The sequence below is a fragment of the Diabrotica virgifera genome, chromosome 6 (assembly GCF_917563875.1).
Source record: "Diabrotica virgifera virgifera chromosome 6, PGI_DIABVI_V3a".
Lineage (NCBI taxonomy): Eukaryota > Metazoa > Arthropoda > Insecta > Coleoptera > Chrysomelidae > Diabrotica > Diabrotica virgifera.
In genome coordinates, this window is record NC_065448.1 from 158,931,467 (window position 1) to 158,953,651 (window position 22,185).

The 22,185-nt window shown below is 33.5% G+C and overlaps 2 protein-coding genes across 8 annotated transcripts in view; one reads left to right on the top strand and one right to left on the bottom strand.

Annotated features, from left to right (window-relative positions):
- The window catches only part of LOC114335747 (collagen alpha-3(IX) chain-like), a 408,590-nt gene that overhangs the window by 35,252 nt on the left and 351,153 nt on the right, over window positions 1-22,185 (bottom strand). The gene's annotated exons all lie outside the window — the stretch shown is intronic.
- The window catches only part of LOC114336051 (G2/mitotic-specific cyclin-B2), a 58,797-nt gene continuing 44,905 nt past the window's right edge, over window positions 8,294-22,185 (top strand). The window contains exons 1-2 of one of the 2 annotated variants that reach the window (XM_028286362.2): window positions 8,370-8,434; window positions 8,809-8,847. The gene's annotated coding sequence lies outside the window, so the exon portion shown is untranslated. Of the gene's footprint in view, window positions 8,435-8,808; window positions 8,848-22,185 lie in introns of both variants that reach the window. The other variant, XM_028286360.2, reaches the window with a different exon arrangement.

A 22,185-nucleotide genomic window follows, 5' to 3' on the forward strand; every position in this document is an offset into this window, starting at 1 on the left:
TTATGTTAATTACAATTTAATAAATGCATAACGTATCTTCAGATGTACCTGTGTGCGTCAGATTCATTTTGAATGCCCGCCATTTTTGTAAAAGATAAAATCTGAGATGGCCTCATATCTAAATTTGAATCTTTGTATGTGTAGTGTGTGTGGTCCAAATTATATGATACTCGTATAACCATTAAATGCACAATAATTCTCATATTATTTGCACGAATCTGCCGCACATAGGTTTATAGGTACATGTGAAGATACATTATGCATTTATTAATTGGTAATTAACGTAACTAAAGAGTTCAAAATATTGCCTAAAAATATTTTTACGCTCTTTTCAACGCCGGTATTAACTTTTTGAAAAATTAATATATACAGGGTGAAAGAATTATTAGAAAAACAACATGTTTTTACATAAAAATCAGGAAAAACACAACTTCTGGGAAATCGATTCTTCCGGTTCAAGACTTTGGTCTTGCACATCAAAAGAAGAACCTATATACCAAATTTGGTTGAAATCGGACTTTTCGCTCAAAAGTTATCGTGCTAGTCACATATGTATAGTCGCCATTTTGAATGCCCGCCATTTTTGTAAAAAGTAAAATCTGAGATGGCCTTTTATCTAAATTTGAACCTTGATGTGTGTAGTATATGTGGTCCAAATTATATGCTTCTACGATTAAATTCACAATAATTCTTATAATATTTGTACGAATCTGTCACACATAGGTACATGTGAAGATACATTATGCATTTATTAAATGGTAATTAACATAACTAAAATTTTCAAAATATTTTCTACAAAATAATTTTATGCTCTATTCCAGCGGTTCTCAAACTTTTTGAGTAATGTACCACCTACAGTTTATATTATTTTGAGCAGTGGCGGTCTCAAGGGGGGGGCGACGGGGGCGATCGCCCCCCCCAGAAACCTTAGTTTTCTGAAAAATTTAGAAGTTAATATACATATTAATCCGAAGTGTGAGATCGAACTAATGCATTGCTATTATTGGACAAAATAATCTAACAGTGTTATCTTGTAACTTGTTTCAATCACAGTTTAAATCTATCACTGTCCAAATCATCTTAAATTCAGGCTGTTAGAAATGCAACGGGTACCATACAACAAACAGTTTCGTTCTTCACGTCTTCCTCAAAGAGAAATCAAGTTTTGAAACACTGTGTAGGTGGCCAGCTACCTGGATTGTGTGAAACACGTTGGGTGGAAAGGCAAACATCGTTTTTGCAATTCAGACTTAAGTTCCCTGAAATCATTCAAGCCCTGGAATCCGTAGCTTCATGGCAAGACTTAAAAGCTGCATCCAAGGCGAGAACCTTGATTTGTGCCTTACTGAACAGTACTTTCATTATCACTGTAGTGTGTATGTGCAACATATTTTCACTTACACTGCCTTTTAGCAAGCTACTTCAAAAACCTGATATTGTCTTGAAATGTGCATTGAAACATTTTACGGACATGACCAAAGCACTTGCCAATCAACGGAACACAGCGATTGTTTGCTTTAAAGATTTGTTCCAAGAAGCAAAGGACATCGCCGAGAAGACAAATTTTGATATTAGTATTCCAAGAATATCACAAGTGCAGAAGAATCGAGCCAACCACGCAACTAAAGACCCAGAGACATACTTTAGAGTATTAGTGTTCCTTCCCATTCTAGACTCTGTAATAGAAGACACAAAGTCTCGTTTTCCTGAAGAAACATTGGAGTTGTACAATCTTCACGTATGCATGCCTGAATACCTGATAACCAACTCTGTTCAGGACATGTCTGAAAAAATTGAGTGTTTAATAAGGAGGTACAGTGAACTTTTTGATATGTCTCAAGCTGAAATGAAATGCTTATTGAAAGGTGAACTACAGCTTTGGGAAATGCAATGGAAAGACACGAACGAATTTCCAAAAACAGCGCTGGACGCGTTAGACAGTTGTAACAGAGATTTGTTCCCTACAGTCAGCAAGCTACTTCTAGTCTTAGCTACACTTCCCATCAGCAATGCTTCTGCAGAGCGTAGCTTTCAATCTCTAAAGAGAATAAAGTCGTGGCTAAGAACACGGATGCGTCAAGACAAGTTGACTGGACTTGCTCTACTCCATGCCCATCGAGACATCAATGTAGACCCAACGAAAGTTTTAGAACGATTCGCCAAAAGTGGCCATCGAAGACTTGAATTTGATTTGTAATTACATTCTTTTTAAAACCTTATAACTTGTTATTTTATTACTTATAACCTAATAAAACTATTACAATGTATAATGTGAACCTCCTTTTTTCCATTCTAATAGACTAATTTGTATTGTATATTTATTGTAAATTTTAACGTTTTAAAAGGTAAAATGTGTTTTGAGCTCTTTCAATTCAAGCGTAAAACTAACATTGTCAGACCAAACCTCTGAAGTTTGACGTTTGTTCGTGATAAAGTAAAACCACCTAAATCGTCAAAGGTTTAGAAAGATGAGACTTGCTTCAGAGGCTTGCCATTGAAAAATACTATCACCCACAAACCTTTTCTATTAGACTTTGAGTTGTTTTCAATAGTTCTAAATTGGTTTTTGATACAATCACAAGAATACAAAATATATTTTGAATATTTTATTTGTAAGTTAGCCGAACAATATTTACAACAAGCTTTAGAGGCTAGCTTTTTTATTTTTTATTATAGTGTAAAACTGTTTCCACTCATACTAATTGTAATAATAATAAGTGATTTTCCTTTTTCTCCGTTCGTCACAACCACTAAGTGACAGTCAGTCCATATTCGGTCCATCAACTGTTCAAATGAATAAAATGCTTTTAAAACTCTCAAAATCTTGCCATATTTTTAAAAATTTTCCGGACCCCCTTTCCGGCTGGGGGGCTGCACCCCCCAGACCTCCCTGCAACAGACCATCGCCCCTCCCAAAATCTGACTCTGAGACCGCCACTGATTTTGAGTAATGTACCACCTACAGTTTATATTATTTTTGGTACCACCTGTATTTTTAGATTGTATTATCTAGACTTACTAAGTACTACTATTTTAATTTTTTTTCGTGTTTTGTGTACCACCGCAAATGATGATATGTACCACCAGTGGTACATGTACCACAGATTGCGAACCGTTGCTCTATTCAATTGCGGTATTACCTTTTTGAAAAATTAATATATACAGAGGGAAAAAATTGAAAAAAAAAACATATTTTTTACATAAACAACCAGTAAAAACACAACTTCTGGTTAATCGATTCTTCTGGTTCACCACATCCACCTTGTAAATCAAAAAAAGAACCTATATACCAAATTTGGTTGAAATCTGAAGTCTCGTTCAAAAGTTATCGTGCTATTAGTCACATATTTATAGTCGCCACTTTGAATCCCCGCCATTTTTGTAAAAGGTAAAATCTGAGATGGCCTCATATCTAAATTTGAACCTTTATATGTGTAGTATATGTGGTCCAAATTATATGCTTGTATCAATAAATGTGCAATTGTATCACATATCGGCCGGACTATAATAAAATCTTAAAATAAAATAACATTTAGCAATAAAATTAGAAATGAAAATTTAACAAATTTATTTATATGACAATTTATTTAAAATAAAATCGTATTCTCAACAAAAACAAAAATTGAAATCAGAGGTAGGTACCTATGTAAAAAAAAATTATAATTATACTATACAGGGTGTCCCGAAAAGATTGGTCATCAATTATTATACCGCACATTCTGGGGTCAAAAATAGTTCGATTAAACCTAACTTAGGAACAAAATGAAAATCGATTTTTTTCAATATATCGAAAACTACTAGAGATTTTTTATTGAAAACGGACATGTATGATTCTTATGTCAGAAATATCTTAAAACAAAATTATAGTGAAATTTGTCCACCCCATAAAAATTTTATAGGGGTTTTGTTCCCTTAACCCCCCCCCCCAAACTTTTGTGTACGTCAGAATTAATTCATTATTGTGGTACCATTAGTTAAACACAACGTTTTTAAAACTTTTTTTGTCTTTTAGTATTTTTTCGATAAGTAAGTTTTTATCGAGATGCGGCTTCTTTTTTAATATATTTGCATAAAAATTTTCTGTGGGTTTTGCTCCTAAACCCCCCAAATGTTTGTGTACGTTCCAATTAAACTATTATTGTGGTACCATTAGTTAAACACAGTGATTTTAAAACTTTTTTGTCTCGTAGTCTTTTTTTGATAAGTCACCTTTTATCGAGATGTGGCTTCTTTTTCAAAATATACATAAAAATGTAAATTATAAATAAATTTTCAGATTATTAACAGGTCTCTACATATAATCGTACCTAACCATATACAAAATGTGTAGAAACACTAGCTTATCGAAAAAGTACTAAGAGGCAAAGAAGTTTTAAAAACACTGTTTTTAACTAATATTATTATATAATATATACGCAATACGGTAATACAATATTAATTTAATTCGAACGTACACAAAAGTTTGGGCGGGTTTAAGGGAACAAAACCCCCATAAAATTTTTATGGCGTGCACAAATTTCACTTTAATTTTTTTTAAGATGTTGCTGCCATAAAAGTGCCACATGTCCATTGTCAATAAAAAATCTTTAAGAGTTTTCGATATATGAAAAAAAATCGATTTTCATTTTGTAACTTCAAAGGGTTGTAACTTTTTTTGTGTGCACTATTGCATATAGGTAAGTAAGGTTCAATCACCCTATTTTTGACCCCAGAATCTGTGGTATATGATCAATCTATGACCATTTATGACCAATCTTTTCGGGACACCCTGTATAAACACGAATGAATACTGCAGAAAACTGAGAAAACTAGACTGCATATGGACTTCAAAAAACGAGTAATAGACAAACGATTTATGATTCTATCTTAAAATATCTTTGGTCTGAATCCCATCTGTATCTTTCCAGCTTTTGTTCTCCAAAAAGGTCGAATAAACATGTGTACAACATTAAGGTCGCCTCATATTATAATGCACATCGCGTTTTCGGCACGTAGCGTTTCGTTTGCGAAAAATATCATTTAATGGTTTTTAAATTGAACCATTCATATTGTGCGTATAAGACACGTAACGTAGCGTATAAGACACGTTACGTCTGCGTTCGGTTCATTCGAAAACAATATTTTTCGGATGTTGACAGCTACGGGTCGTTTTCCCCTCGTTGTTTATTTAGGTATTTCTTTGAATTTGATACAGAGTATTTAGACCGGTCAGTATGGTCGCCCTCGCTAGCGAAATTATTCCTATTCGATTTTTTGCACAAATTTACTCAAAGAGAGGTTCTTATAACATATCCACAGGGTGCCAGACGGTGCCGTGGTCGAAAAATTGTTTAAACAATCTTTTTTAAACAAATTCACAAAAATATTTTTTCATTCGAGCAATATTTTTTTAGATAATTTGGGTAATTCTGAGCAAAAAAGGTTTCTTGTCATTTTTCTCTAAAATTGCGAAAATGGCTATTTTCAAGGCTTAATAACTCGATTAAAAATTATTATTATGAATTTCAATAAGTGACCAAATCAAGTTTCAAACAACTTCTTCAAGGTCCTGAAGAGATTTTTGTCATTATTTTATTACAAAGCTGTTATTTTTAACTATTAACAATTACCGCTATAGTCCAACTGTATCGTCGCCCTCGTTAGCGAAATTAGATTTTTTTGCACAAACTTACTCAAAAAGAGGTCCCTATAACACATCAACAGGGTTCCGGGCGGTGCCGTGGTCTAAAAATGGTTTAAACAATTTTTGTTAAACAAATTCACAAAAATAATTTTTTATTAATAATTTAATTAAACCCAAATTAATAATAATTTGAGTTATTCTGGGCAAAAAAGGTCTCTTGTGATTTTTCTCTAAAATTGATTGTTGTCGAGTTATATGGCCATTTCCGCATTTTTGCAAGATACGTTTTTTGCTAAGAATAACCCAAAATATCTAAAAAAAAATCGTTCGTAATGAAAAAAAAAAAAAAAAAAAGAATGTGTGTGTACTTTGTACGCACGTAAGAAGTTATACTTCTATTATATGATTTAAACGAAATTAATATACTTTTTATTTATATTTTGTTTAAATATTAAACTAATTTATACTTACTACTTCTCAAACATTTTTATTAGAACAGTGCCAAAAATTAAAATAATAAAAGAATAAAACACACACAAACACATTAAACAAGCCACAAATGATGTCTGAACATTAATTGTCGAAAATTTTTTTTAACTAAATACGTATTTTCTGAAAATACAATTATATAATAAATATACTTACAATCATAAAATGTATTAAAAAAAACAAAAAATAAAGTTTCTATTGGGACTCGAACCAGCGCTGATAAGAGCGGTTGGTATTGGAATTCATTCGCCTTCTCCGCTTAGCCACGGACACTATGTGTCATTATTTACGAAGATCGACTAACTAAACGGATTAAACTTGTGATATTTTGATATTTTGAAAATTGATCAAATTATTTTAATTTTGAATTGAAATGATTTAGAATTGAAAAAATACAACAAAACATAGAGTAAAAAAAACAATATATTAGGTGAATATTGATAGAAATTTTGATGGTAATCAAATTATATAAATAAAAGTATTACATACTATGTATTTTGGCAGATCAAATAAGAAGGTTTATATCCATGATACATTAACAATTATTACGTACCTGTTGCTTTTAAAAACTATTTAAAAGTCACTACAATATTATAAACTTTTTTGTTTCTGTCCTCACAACAATAAAACTAATATATTATACATTTGTCTACCTTTACCTCCAAACCACAGCTGCCATATCGGATAATTTTTGACATGTCATTTGAACATCCAATCAGAACAAAGTTATAATGCGCATGCGCCGGGCTGATAGGTTTTAACATATAAAAAAATCACCCTCTATCGCCGGTAAAGAAGTATAACTTCAAAAATTATTTTTGTGAATTTGTTTAATAAGAATTGTTAAAACAATTTTTTGACAAGGGCACCGCCCGGCACCCTGTGGATGTGTTTGTTATAAGGACTCTTTTTGAGTAAGTTTGTGCAAAAAAATCTAATCGAAATAGTTTCGCTAACGGGGGCGACGATACAGTTGGACTATAGCGCTAATTGTTAATAACTAAAAATAACAGCTTTGTAGTAAAATAATGACAAAAATCTCTTTGGGACCTTGAAGAAGGGGTTTGAAACTTGATTTGGTCACTTATTGAAATTCATAATAATACTTTTAACCGAGTTATTAAGCCTTGAAAATGGCCTTTTCGCATTTTTCAAATTTTTAATCGCATGTAACTCGACAACAATCAATTTTAGAGAAAAATGACAAGAGACCTTTTTTGCCCAGAATGACGCAGTTTATCTAAAAAAATATTGCTCGAAATGAAAAAAAAAATTTTGTGAATTTGTTTAAAAAAATGTTTAAACAATGTTTCGACCACGGTACAGCCCGGCACCCTGTGGATATGTTATCAGGACTTCTTTTTGAGTAAGTTTGTTTAAAAATATCGAATCGGAATAATTTCGCTAGCCGGGGCGACGATACTGCACGGTCTAATTTAAAAAGTAGTTTTCGAGGCAATTTGTCATGTAAACATGTGTTGTGACAATAAACACATCTGCACCGCACCAAACTGAAACCAACGTAAACGTTCTATGTATGATAATGTGAATGGGCAGTCCGATTGCCGGTCTGCAAACGCTACGTGCCGAAAACGCGACGTGCATTATAATATGACGCGACCTTTTGGTGACAAATTTGAAGATTTTTCACTTGAATAGATACTATATTGTCCTATTGTAGTTGTAATAGAAGGGCCGGAACATGAGCGGATCATAAGGGACAATGTAATACAATTTAGGGGTTCTCCGTAAAATATAAACGAAAGTTGCCAAGTTGGGAGATTTTGATTCCATAGTCTTTTTTATTTACATAAGTTAAAAAACAATGTTACGAAACGCGCTGTTCGAACCCTCCTCCCCCCATGTAACGCACCGTAACGTTTTACAAGACCCCCCTCCCCCCAAGCTGCGTTACGTAATACTTAAACGCTCCCATATCAATTCATTAGTTTTTATTAGGTCGAATTTGTTAACATTGAATTGGGTAGTGAAAAGTTTATTAGTCGAAATTGTTAAACAACTTTTAACAGCGCGAAGTTTATTGATATATTTTGTTTGTTTCTATAATTATATAACCGGATATTATTGTTTGAAATTTATTGGTTAAATATGCAACCAATTTTGCAACAAACCACTGTTTACCGTTAGTTAATCCGGCAACACTGTCCCGGCAACGTCGATAAACCGTTGCGTTTTAAGTTTCGAGCTGTCATTTAAAGGCGGTTGAAAATATTGAAAGATTGTGATAGTGTCTTGTTTTGATTTTATTTATTACAAAAACTGACAATTTCATTTTATTGAGGACCCATTTATAAGACTGAGGTGAGTTCAAATTTACTGTTGGTTAATATTTTTATCAAATAATTAGTTTTTCTACCTCCCACACCAAGATAACACACCACTTTTTGCATTAGTTTTTTAAAAGGTATATTTGAAATTAATTGGATTTTTAGCAGTAGTTCTGTGTTTATTAACGCTAAAAGACGTACTATTTTACCGAAATGATGTTATTACTACAATAAATTAATGATTTTTGAACAAAAAATAAGTTTGTTTGGTGTGCCTTCTACATAATTTTTAATTATAAGTTTCATATAGAAATAAATGTGAGTACTACAGTTTTTAGTTTTAATATTGACGAAGACTTCTTTATAGTCCCACCTGGAACATTTGATCCAGTCTGATTAATTTTTTAGGATATTTACTTTGTTCGAGAGTATTTACCACTTTATTTGGTAAGTCTGCAAATATAGTTTATGTTGTAACATAATTTTAGTTGCTTGTCCACAATATCAGCCGCTTTTAGATCTTACTGTATCTTATCTCATCTCTATGCTTATTATTGTGATAATTTGTTTACTAAATTTCACCCTCCTTTGCTTACACTTTATAGGAAATGAATTGTAAACAATTTTGCCCAGTACCTAGTAGATTAGTATTAATAAGGAATACTACTAATCTTTGATTACACACATTTATAATATGTTCACTTTTATGTTCATATAATACTATCAGTTTACAATGTTCTCTATCTTTCGATACCTATTGGCCACTCCTATCTATACGTACATTGATCTACTTGCAGACCTTTTTCATCCATGGCTTTGTTTATTCCTGTCTGCAACTTTTCCTCTGTCTACCTCTTCTTCTACCTTACTGTTTTCTGGTATTCTGTCCTCATGCACTCTTTGTATGTGATATGCTCATCCTCACATTCTTAGCACAACATCGTCATGTTCTTAGTTGCAATTTGATGAGTTCATCATTTATTGTATGTGTTATGTTCATTATTTCTCGTATCTGTTCATTGGAGACATGTCCTCTTCTTGATCTTCCTACAGCTCTTCTCCAAAAATCCATTTCAGTGACCTCTAACATTTGTTCCGATTTTTACTTCATAGGCCATACTTCGCTGCAGTATGTGTTATAATGCTTTTCACTGCAGTGTTATACATCGTTTTCTTGTTCTTGTTTTGATTGTTTATCTGCTTGTCCCAGAGTACTGAGTTAAGAAGCGTAATTGCTTTCCTGCCCTGAATATTTCGTTCTTTAATGGCTCTGTCCAGTGTTCAGTCATTCGTGATTTTCATACTCAGATATTTATATTCGTTACATTTACTGATTGTTTCTCCTCCGTCTAGAATCAAGTCAATGTTGATTTCTAGTTCTCATTTTCTATATTCCTATTAGCTTTCTTATCATGTAACATATTATATCATCGTAGTCTTGTGCTATTGGTATTTGGTCGTCTGCAAAACAAAAGATTATATAGTGTATGGTCGTTCAATGGGAGCCCCATGTTCTTGCATTTCCGTTTCCAATTTTTCAGAGCTTATGCCAAATATATTTTAAAAAGTGCCGAAGAGAGGCAGCATCATTGTTTGAGCCATTTATTTGTCAATAACCCTTCAGTCAGTTTGTTTCCTTTTTTAATTTTCGTGGTTGTGTTGTTATAAAAATTTTTAATTATTATTTTTATGATTTCCGTGTTTAAATTTGTATTCTCCATTGGCTCCCATAACTTTACCAAAGGCACAGTATCGTATGCCATTTTTAGATCATCATATACAAAATTAATCTCTTGGTTGACCACTGTTTTCTTTTCCATGACCTGTGTGACTGCAAATAGAATGATCAATTGTAGATCTTCCGGCTCTAAATCCTTGCTTGTTCTTCTGCCTTCATTTCCTCCATATCTTTGTTAATTGAAAACTATAAAGCATGAATGATATATACAATAAAACATACAATATAAAAGTTTTTGAGAAAATCAGTTTTAAAGATTTTAATCAAATCCTGAAATGCCAAATACTTGTGTATTAAAAATAATATCAATTATTGTACTACAGTCGAACCCGCTTCTTAGAATACCTGTTAAAGGCATATCCCGGTTTAAGGAATATAGAAATTTGAGGTCCCACAAAGTTTTTACTAGGCACATATGATGGTATATCCCTGTTATAGGAATACTTTTGCTTGGCACGAAGGTTATTCCAATAAGCGGGTTCGACTGTATTAAGAAAGATATTTCTTCTATTCATAGAATTTTTAAAAAAGTTTTAACCAAAACAAACTTTTTTTACAAAAAAGACAACATATCAACTGTTAAATAGTTAAATACCTGAAACTTTTCAGGGGAGCGAAAAACTTCGCTGCTGAGTACATGTTTTTCCTTTGTCTTCTTTCTATTCTGTTGAAAAGTATGTTTTGGCATGTTTTTTTTTTTCAATGTAATAATTAAATAAATACTGAGAAAGGAGAAACATACTAAGCAGCGAAGTTTTTCACTCTCTTGCCCTCATACCCAAACAAATGTGAAAAATTTAATATAACGAGTTGTAAAATCTTATATATATATATATTTGGTTAATATTTTCCTTCCTCTTCTCGTAGCACAAACCAGTTTTGGCTGACAGCACAACTCGCTTGATAATTGGGTTAGTGGGTGCCGCCATTGTTCTTAAATCTGACCAGATACAGTGAAACTTAGATAATTCGAATCTCAGGGGACCGTTAAAAAATTCGAATTATCCAAAATTCGAATTAAAAAAAAATCTACAAAAAGAAGGATTACCTACAAAAACATCTGCAAATGATAAAATATCAGTAGTTGATCAGCAAAAAACAGTAGTTGATCAGCAAAAAACAGTAGTTGATCATTTTTATCGCTTGGAGATGTTTTTGTTCCTATTCTTGCCCAAGTTGTGTCAACCTAAAAAAATTAGCCCGCAAAATTCGGCCAAAAAAACCAATTAAAACATTTGCAAGCTATCAAAAAGACTGACTTTATTTTTTTCCAAAGAGATCCGAAATTTTTAGCTGCTTTTTAGAATTTAGCTTCTCAGTAATGACAAAAGATTCTAAAATATTCAGAAAAGATAGTAGAAAAGTTTGAATTATCCAAAATATAATTCGAATTATTCACGACTTTTTACCATTACTTATATATACAGTACTAGTCAAAAGTCTGTACCCCCCTCGTATCTTTTGAACAGTTATTCCTATGATAGTGAAATTTGGAGGGAGGAAATAAACGGACGTAAGCTTCTTAGCTAGTCATGACAGGTGACGTAATTATGACAGATTAGGGAGCGTTCAAGTATTACATAACGCGATTTTTGAAGATTTTTGACCCCCTCTCCCCCCTACGTAACGCAGTCTAATGGGCGTTTAACTATTGCGTAACGCAATTTTTGAAGATTTTTGACCCCCCCCCCCAACTTGCGTTACGTAATACTTGAACGGCCCCTTTTACAGCGCCACTGTGACAGATAATTTTAAATGGGACCTTATGGAAGGTGATATCATACCTCGTTTGAAAGGTATTGAAAATACCTATTCAGTCATACTAATTTTTTTTATTTTAATCTAATTTGGATGAATAAATGAAATAAATATAAAATTGTAGTTTTGCATTTATTTAATAAAAATTCAAAATTCCGCATATGATTACTTGTCAAGAAGGTTGACGTTGACGTAAAAACTTCCAGAGAATTAAAAAACGTCAACTTTTTTGACGAAAAAACCATAGGCGGACATTTGAATTTTTATTAATTAAATTCGAAACTACAATATTATATTTATTTAATTTATTCACCCAAAATCAAAATGAACTAAAACCCAAAAAAAAAATAGTATGACTGAATAGGTATTTTGAATACCCTTCAAACGAGGTATCACTTGCCATAAGCACCCAACAACGGGAAGGTGCACTTCAATAAATTTCATTGTTTAGCTGTCAGACAGATTCTGTGACCTTGCGCCATTTTATCGGTCCAAGTGGTCAGATCCGGCTTTGCTTAAATAGATGTTGCAGCACCGGTGTTGATTTTTCAAATAAGTGTATCAAATAAAATTTATTGAGCTTTTCTGAGCTTCACCGATGAGGCATAAGGATGCTGAAATAGCTATATGGAGATGGTGGTCCAACTCTGAATCAAATATAAACCAAACGTGCCTTGATCTTTTTTAAAATTTATTTACTTTAAATTTATTTAACATATAATTTTAATTAAAAAATATATCGAGACCTAATAGCGATCTAATAAGAGCTTCTCTGTATTCTATGTATTTTATCTCTATTTCTGTAATTTTTTTGTACAAAAAATAGGAGTTCCAGGCTCTACAATAACAAAAGTATTGTATGTATAAGTACGTTTTCAACAATATTTTATATACAGGGTGTCCAAAAACTCTACCGACAAACGAAGACAGGAGATTCCTCAGATAAATTTAAGACATTTTAACCTAATTCTTCTAGTCCGAAAATGCTTCCTAAGAGGGCTAGAGCTCTTTAAATATGGCGTCTTGTAATTACTTTTTCTTAAATAACTCCAGAACGCTCTCATTTAGAATCATGAGAATTGGTACGCATATTTATCTTTCAGAGATAAATCGATTACATTTATTGTGAACTTTTAGTACCGGTCATCGGCGTCCGTTTTGGGTAGGGCAACGGTTATTTTATCGGATAACTTTTATGTCTTTAACTTTGAAGCATTTTTGACACTGGATTATTAAATTATGAGGTATCCTAGTACTAAAAGGTACTCTTCCTTTAAGTCGGTAGAATACACGGTTTTCTAAAAAAATCGATTTCAAAATTTTTCGTTTCTTGAATTTCCAAAAAAAATTAAAAAAAAAACAGTTAGAAAAACGAAAATTGGTACGTTTATTTATATTCCAGAGATGAATCGATTTCATTAATTGCGAATTTGTAGTACCAGTCATATGCGTCCGTTTTGGGTAGGTCAAGAGTTATTTTATCGCATAACTTTTTTGCCTTTAATTTTTAAGAATTTGTGACTTTAGATTATTAAATTATGAGCTATTCTAGTACTAAAAGTTACTCTTGGTATAAGTTAGTAAAATACACTGTTTTTTTTAAAACTTTTTTGCAGTTTTTTTTTCAAATATAAAAGACGAAAAATTTTCAAATCGATTTTTCTAGAAAACGGCGTGTCCTACGGACTTAAATCAAGAGCACCTTTTAGTACTAGAATATCACACAGTATAATAATCCAATATCAAAAATGCTTAAAAGTTAAAGTAAAAAAGTTATGCGATAAAATAACCGTTGCCCTACCCATAACGGACGCCTATGACCGGTACTAGAAATTCACGATTAATGAAATCGATGCATCTTTGGAAGATAAATGTGTGTACCAATTTTTGTTTTTCTAAATACAAGGGTTCTGGAGGTATCTAAGAAAAACTAATTACAAGACGCCATCTTCAAAGAGCTCTAGCTCCCTTAGGAAGCATTTTAGGACTAGATGAATTGGGTTTAAATGTCTTAAAATTATATGAGGAGTCTCCTGTCTTCGTTTGTCGGTAGAGTTTCTGGACACCCTGTATACATAATATAGGTAAAGTTTTGTTCTGAAGCTATTTCCTTGTGGCATTTTTATAATCAAATATTTTCAATGATTGAATACAAGAATTATTTTGTATTTTGACAACAACACCTGACTTGGGCGTCGAAACGTTAATAAAATCATTTTTTTGGTAAAATTGTGGCTTATTTCCCATTGAAAATAATTGATTAGGTAAAGTTTCATAGTTAATACCAAATTTTCAAGTACCTACCCATTTAAGTACATAAACATTTATAAAAACATTGTGAATTTAAAAATGCTTACCTTGATTCGTCTTTTGGAAAACGGAAAAAACTATAGCTGAAATTTGATACCGTGTTTTTACAGTTGATCGCTGCACAGATTAAATTCGAACTGCCTTTCTTTCTGTCCATATCCATAATTGTTATTGCACAATGCATAAAAACAAAATCACCGAACAGAACAACACAAAATCAAAGTAACCCCGAAACAAGCGTGATCTGACAACAACAATCACGAATTGATCGTGTCAGCAGCGGACCTGTGGACCGAAAAAATGGCCGCCAGCCGTGCGCAAACCAGATGCGCGAACTCTTCCCGCCGAGTCGACTGTGCCTTCGGGTTGTTCGGTGCCATAAGGTCCTATTTAAAATTATCGGTCACAGTGACTCTGTAACGTTTCTGTCACTATTACGTCACCTGTCGTGACTAGTTAAGAAGCATACGTCCGTTTATTTCCTCCCTCCAAATTTCACTATTATAGGTATAACCGTTCAAAAGATACGAGGGGGGGGGTACGGACTTTTGACTAGCACTGTATATAGGAAATGCTAGGGACCAGAATAAAAATTCGAATTAAAGAAGATTTCGAATTATGGAAGTTCGAATTAAGCAGGTTCCACTGTATTATCTTTCCCATCACATTTGTGGGCATCCTAAGGGCGTTCTGCCTGTGGGGGTCTTCTCCCAGATTAACTTGGCAAGGCGGTTATTACCACATTATAACCATCTTTATTATTATTACCACAATTTGCTTCTGCTTAATGTACTCGTAATAGGTTTCTGCTTTGTCATTTGTCTGATATCATAATTTCTTATCCTCTTCCATTTTGTTTTCCCTCACATTTTTCTCAAATGTTTCATTTCAATTGCATTGATTCTTTATTCATGTTGTTTATGAATTGTCCAGTTTTCATTTGCATATATTTTATTGTTGGCACTGTTATCGTATTGTGAATTTTTCCTTTAAGAGTAAATAGTAGCGATCAACAGGTAGCAACAAAATATAACTTCGGGAGATAGTATCATAAACTTGTGGCAACAGTGGTAATCTTTGACATTATCTAAGATTAATATTTTGACAATATCATAGTCGCGCTAAATGGAAGTAATAGAAAACGATTTTATTATTAATAAATAGATATTAATAAAAATAAACCAAAATAAGTGAAAATTTTATGTTAAGATAGGTATTTAGAAAGGTATTTGCATGAAATATCTAATAATAAAACAATAATAAATAATCATTTTTTGTTGTGAAGCGAAACAATTTCGATTGTCGCATAATTTTGGCATGGTTTTTAATGGACTTTTTCTTGAAAGGTTTCACTTTATTTTTCGTTTGATTTACTTTTTCTATTTTGTTAAACTATTGATAATATTTTTAGAATAAAAAATCCTCCTAAAACTTTATATACTCGCATTAGAATTCGTAATATTTGTAAAATATACTTACCTACCTACATATAACTAAAACTCACAATTAACAACAATCTATTCTTTCAAAGAGGCCAATAACTTATACAACAACAAATATATAATAAATTAACTATCAATAAACAGTACTTTCCTATGAAACAACAATAACGAATTCTTAAATTAACAAACTACTGCACTGAACAGATATCGATAAAGATGACAGAACAGATTAGAGAAAATCTGACGTAGGTTTGTCAAAATGACAGTGATAATTTCTCTATGTTGCCTAATTAGTTATTTAGTTATAATATGTTCGATTTCTTGTTTTTTTTGGTTTATTGGCATTGGGAAGAACCCGTTTTGTCACGAAGATTTATAACATTTAAAAGTCTATACATATAACTGAACACAATTTGGTACAAATACAATTTTTACAAATCTGTACATATAAATACAATAACTGAATACAATTATTTGGTACAAATACAGTTTTTACAAATCTATGCATATATATTTAATACCTAACTGAATACAATTTGGATTGGTTGATACAGACCTAAAAGTTGAGGAAATTATAAGCGTCTCCTCGTACGACCCAAAAAATTACAAAAAATAGCTCTTACTTCGGGATTATGGATGCACTCCAGCATAATAGAAAGGTAATTTTGAGGAAACGGGATTTTTAGTTTAGTTAGTTCCGTAATAAGGTAAGAGGTGGCATTAGAATTATGACTGCATTGAAATATCCAGTGATTAAAGTCGTCAAAACTGTCACTGCAGTCACAGAGGGGGGATGTGGCCAATTTCATCTTATAAAGCTTGGAGTTGACTGCTCCGTGTCCAAAGAGGCACCTAATGTATTTGGTGTTAATTTTTCTATTAGGATGGCTTCTTTTAGCAAGCTTTGTAGAAGGAAGTATTGGAAAAAGCGTGCAGTACTGAAATGCATTGTTAGATCTAATTGTTGTCCATTTGTCTGCCCATTTAGTTCTTAAGTTTTGCTTACATATAGATAATGCGTCTTGTAGCGTTAATTCGGGGGCTTGTTTGCCATCAGTGATAGCTCTTTTTGCCAGTTTGTCAGCTGTTTCGTTTCCCGTTATGGAGGAATGCCCTTTGGCCCATATGAAGAATGTATTTATCTGTTTATAATCTAAGGCTCTTAAGGTTGTCAAAATTTCCACGATTATTGAGTTATTGTATATGGAGGTAACCGGGTACACCAGAGCTGATAAAACAGATTTCGAATCCGATATTATAGCCAAGTTTGACAAGGGTAGCAGTGAATTGTTTGCCCAATCCAAAGCCTTAAATATAGCAAGTGCCTCTGCTGTAAAGATTGTAGAGTTTTTGTTTAGTTTAAACAACAAACTTTCGTTTGTGTTTTCCCTGTACACTGCACATCCTGTTCCAGTAGGGGATTTGGATCCGTCTGTAAAAAATTTATGTACATTACCTAATTTCTCTAATTCTATTTGCATAGATATGTTATTAATTGCTGGGTTATCAGTTATCATTATATTCTGGAAAAATAATATTTGGTTGTGTAAGACATTTATCGAATTTAGCCGTGAAGAACGGCAAACCAGAATCATCACGTAGTTCGATGTTTGAGACTGTTGCAAATGCATCAGCTAGAGGGGGACAGTTTCTGTTGTGCCAGTATTTATTAGTGTAGCTATATGCAGTTAAGATGCCTAAATTTTTAATAAGGTCGTTGTGTGTAAATCGTTTTTGTTTAACGACGAATTTTTCAGCTAGTAACTGTCGTCGAAGTTGCATGGGGGGTTCGCCACACTCTGCAAGGAGAGCAGCTGTGGGAGTGGATTTAAATGCACCAAGAACAATGCGTAGAGCCTTGAACTGTACCCTATCTATTTGTGAAAGTCTGGAATTAGTGGCTGATCCATACAAGAAACAACCATAATCTAGGATAGATCGAGTGTACGCTCGGTAGAAAATCAAGTTAATGTTAGGGTCAGCGCCCCAATGATATCTGTTAATTGCTCTTAGGATATTAAGACTTTTTTCACTTTTCTTAATGCATCTTGATATGTGATCAGACCAGGTCAGTTTGCAATCAAATGTGATACCCAAATATGTGTATGTTTTGAAAAGAGGTATAGTGTGATTTTGAATTGTTAGGCTATTAAGTTCTGGCAATTGGTGTCTGGTAAAAAATACAATAGCAGATTTATGTGATATTTCAAATCCCTGTTCAGGAAAATATTTAAAGCAGCAATGCACTATATACTTAAGATTACTAACACATTGAGAGTAGTTTTTATGAGTAGTGTATATAGAAAAATCGTCAGCATATTGTAAAATTCTTGCGTTCATACCAAGGTTGTGAACATCGAGGGTATAGATATTTATAGATATTAAATAGAAGCGGGCTCAACACCGACCCCTGTGGCAGACCAGAGTTAACCTCTCTAGGACCTAGAGTATTTGTATTGCATTTTATAAAGATCTGTCGTCTGAGGAACATATTAATAAGAACAAATGCAAATTGTGGTGGTATATGGATGTATGTTAACTTTTCATATAAACAATCCAACAGCACGCTTTCATAAGCACTGGAGATATCTAAAAATAAGGCAGCTGAATAATGGTTTTCTGAAAAAGCCAACTGAATTTCCGTTGCAAGATTGGCTGCACAGTCGAGAGTACCTTTACCTCGCCGAAAACCAAACTGGGATTGGGGGAGGATGTTATTATTTTCTAACCACCATTCTAATCTGAGTTTGATAATTCTTTCCAAAGTTTTTAATACACAAGACATTAGAGAAATGGGTCGCAGAGCTTTGTTGTCACTGACCTTAGGAATAGGGATAATTAGACACTGTTTAAGTGAGGGGTAATCCGTATCTCCTGAAAGTATATTGTTATATATTTTGCAAAGAAAGTGTTTCGCCGAGTCAGGGAGCTTTTTAATCATCATATAATTGATGCCATCTAAGCCTGGAGCAGTAAGTTTTGACGATTTGATATTAAGTTCTCTTAGTGTAACTGGGGCTAGAAGAGAATGATCATGATTACTGGTGGGTGTGTAGTGAATGTAAGGACTAACAAAACTTGGAGCTAATTTATGAAAAAGTATTTCCGCCTCATCTTCTTCACATGGTTGGATATCATTTTTCTTCTTTTGAAATCTATTAATCCGGCGCCAAATTTCCGAGGGATTTGAATTCCTATTGAGTTGAGTACAATAGTCTGCCCAAGCCTGTTTGGCTTTCAATTTGAAGGTTCTTTTGCAGAGCGCATCTATTTTTTTACATTGATATAATTTGAAGTTATCATATTGCGCTTGTACGTTTTGTAAGCTTCCTTCCTTTGGGTAACTAACTGTTGACATTCCTCATCCCACCAAGGGGGATGAGGAGCCTTTTTAGGAGAGAAGGGGTAAGTTTTTTTAAGAGCTGAATCCGCCGAGGATGTCATTGAATTGGTGATAAAGTTAATCATTTCGTTAGTATTGTTGAAAAGCGGAATCTCGGAGAAATCTTTATCAATTTTTGTTTGAAACAATGCCCAATCAGCTTCTCGCATAGACCATTTATGAATGGGGGTAATATTAATATTATCAATTCTGAGTTGTTGTAACACAAATGTGATAGCATAATGGTCAGAGCCATACGTATCTGCTTTAACAGACCAAGAGAATTGTGAGCTAAAGTTGGACGAAATGAGGGTAAGATCAACACATGATGGAGGAGAGCCAGGGGCAGAGACTCTGGTAGGAGATCCGTCATTTGCAATGATAAAGTTGTCGAAGTATTCTAAAGCTTCCATGAGTATGTTAAAGCTATGATCATTGTTTATAGAGCTCCAGGCTCCATGATGGGCGTTAAAGTCGCCACCAATAATAAAATTATGCGGAATTTGTTGAAAAAGAGAAACATAGTCGTTCACTGTGACTGCAATGCTACCTGGACGATAAATACTAACCACAGATATTTTGGTGCCATTGACATCAATATCAATGCCACAAAGTTCAATATTTTTATTAAATGTTTGGTTGAATACTATATTATTGTATTTAATATTATTAGAGATAATTATGCTAACACCTCCACCTCGTTTATTACGTCTATCTTTTCTAATAATATTAAATCCCTGTAAGGACATTTCATACTTAGGTTTGTACCAAGTTTCCGAAATAAGAGCTATATCAAAGTGTTCTTCTGTAAAAAGTTGCGTAATAGTTTTTATTAGAGCACGCTGATCTAGCGTTCCACTGGACAATTTTTAAACCGGCCATATCAGGTAAAGAAATGTTTAATCACGCTGTTAATTATATTTTCTACATCTTGTATAGAGGGAACTGAACTATTAATCGCAGGGTTTCGAGCAGGAATGTCTGAAAAGAAATTATTGATTGAATCCTTCAAAGTAGCAGCGAATTCATTTTTAAGATGTTCATCGTTATTTTTAGATACATTTTTATTATAGTTTCCGAACTGGAATACGGGGCTAGCACAAAAGCTAAATTCGCTTGGAACGGTAATAAGCGTAGGAGACGATGGGTGTATTTTTCGTTTTTTCTAGTAGAAGCTGCAGTATTTGAAATATTTGCAATGGAAGGCAAATGTTTTGATGAGCTTTGAGCAATATTGGAATAGGTATTTGACCTGGAAACTAATGAAGGGAATTCAGTAGTGGATGACAGTAACGGAGCAAATCTGTTTTTTTGAACAATACTAGTGTAGGCAGGATTGTCAATAACTTTTTCGGCCTCTTTGAAAGAAATATTAAGGTGTGCCATTGCTTCCTTAGTTCGTTTTTGTTTTTTATACTCTGAACAATCTCGATTTGTCGAGTTGTGTGAATTAGAGTTACAAAAAATGCAGAAGTTATCACATTGACTGCATTCGTTATCATTTTCTTTGCCGCAGTTTCGGCATTTCTTTTTTCCTTTACATTGAGATGCAGAGTGACCGTAACGAAGACAATTGTAACACTGCATAACAGGATGAACGTACGTGTCTGCAGGACATCTCACTTTATTTATATAAATAAATTGGGGAATTTTGTTCCCTGCAAATGTGACAATTATCATTTGACGGGGGATTTTTTCAATCACTCCGTCTTTTATTACTTTTCGAAACATTCTTTGAACTTTACGAACAGAACACTCTGATTTTATAACTTTAACAAGATCATTTTCAGTCAGATATGTATCGACCGATCTCACAATACCTTTTTTTCAGTTAAATGTGAGGGGATATAAGCTATCAGTTTATTGTCTTTGAATACCGAATTTTCCACTAATTTGTTCGCAACTAACCCTGAATTAACTTCAATTTTAAGTCTGTTACGACCCACGCTACTAATTTCTAAGATCGATTTTTCGTATTCCGAAAGTGCTAACAGTTTTTCACCAAGTCTCATTGGATGCAATCTTCCCACATTCAAAACTTCGTGTTCCACAAAAATTAAGTACGGACCTGTATCTCTTGACGTAAATCGATTATTAATGGAAATATCGCGTTTGAAAGACTGGTTTGGCTGGTCTAAATTACTTGCTGTTGTTGTTAATGAGCTTTTATTGTTATCATTATCTGCTGGAAAAACTTGATTTTTGTCCCCTGTAGCAATATTATTCTTATCGGCTTCTGTAAATCCGCGAAAACCATCTTGATTAATATTTACATTTGAATCGTCGAGTTCCATGCCATCCAGAACCCTGATATCCTCGATTCTTAAGGCGGAGATACATATGCGCTCTGCTCGGTGTGCGAGCCGCTCGCGCGCAGCGTATTCGTCAGATTAGTACGTGTTTTCAAGTGACGCACAAACGGCACGCACACGGCGCACCACGATCTAAATTCTGTCGGTTTTTCAACAAACGCTTTGATGGTTCGCAATACGTATTTGGACGGGTTTGCGAGTGGTTTGTTGGTTTTGGCGCGCATGAGTTGAATATTTGTTAGTAATGGAATGGTCGGAACTGTCGGAAGGAAATTGATGTTTACCGTGGAAAATCATTCTTGTGAGATCCTCAATAAAGAACCATTTAATTTAAAGAAACAACTTAAATTCGATCTGAAGGGAAATAGAAGCTGAAATAAAAAAATGTACATGCGGACCTTTTTAAAAAATGTTAGTTCATTGTTGTACTAAAAATAACATGTATTAAAAATAAGATTTACTATTTTATTTGGGCATAAGCCACAATTCGAGTTTGAAATCAAGTTTACTTGACCCTTCGACTTTCATTCATAAGCAGATATATATTATGTGTCACCGGAAAGCGAAATAGGTAACGCACGCTAACTTCGTGTCTGGTGAAGCAACGCAGTTGAAACAAGCGGATATATTATAATTGTGTCACCGGAAAGCGAAAAAGGTAAGGCACAACTTGGAAGACCCAATAGTTTTCTAACTTCGCTTCTGGTGAAGCAACAGAGTTGGAACAAGCAGATATATTATAATTGGGTCACCGGAAAGCCAAAAAGGTAACGCACAACTTGGAAGACCCAATAGTTTTCTAACTTCGCTTCTGGTGAAGCAACGGAGTTGGAACAAGCAAAT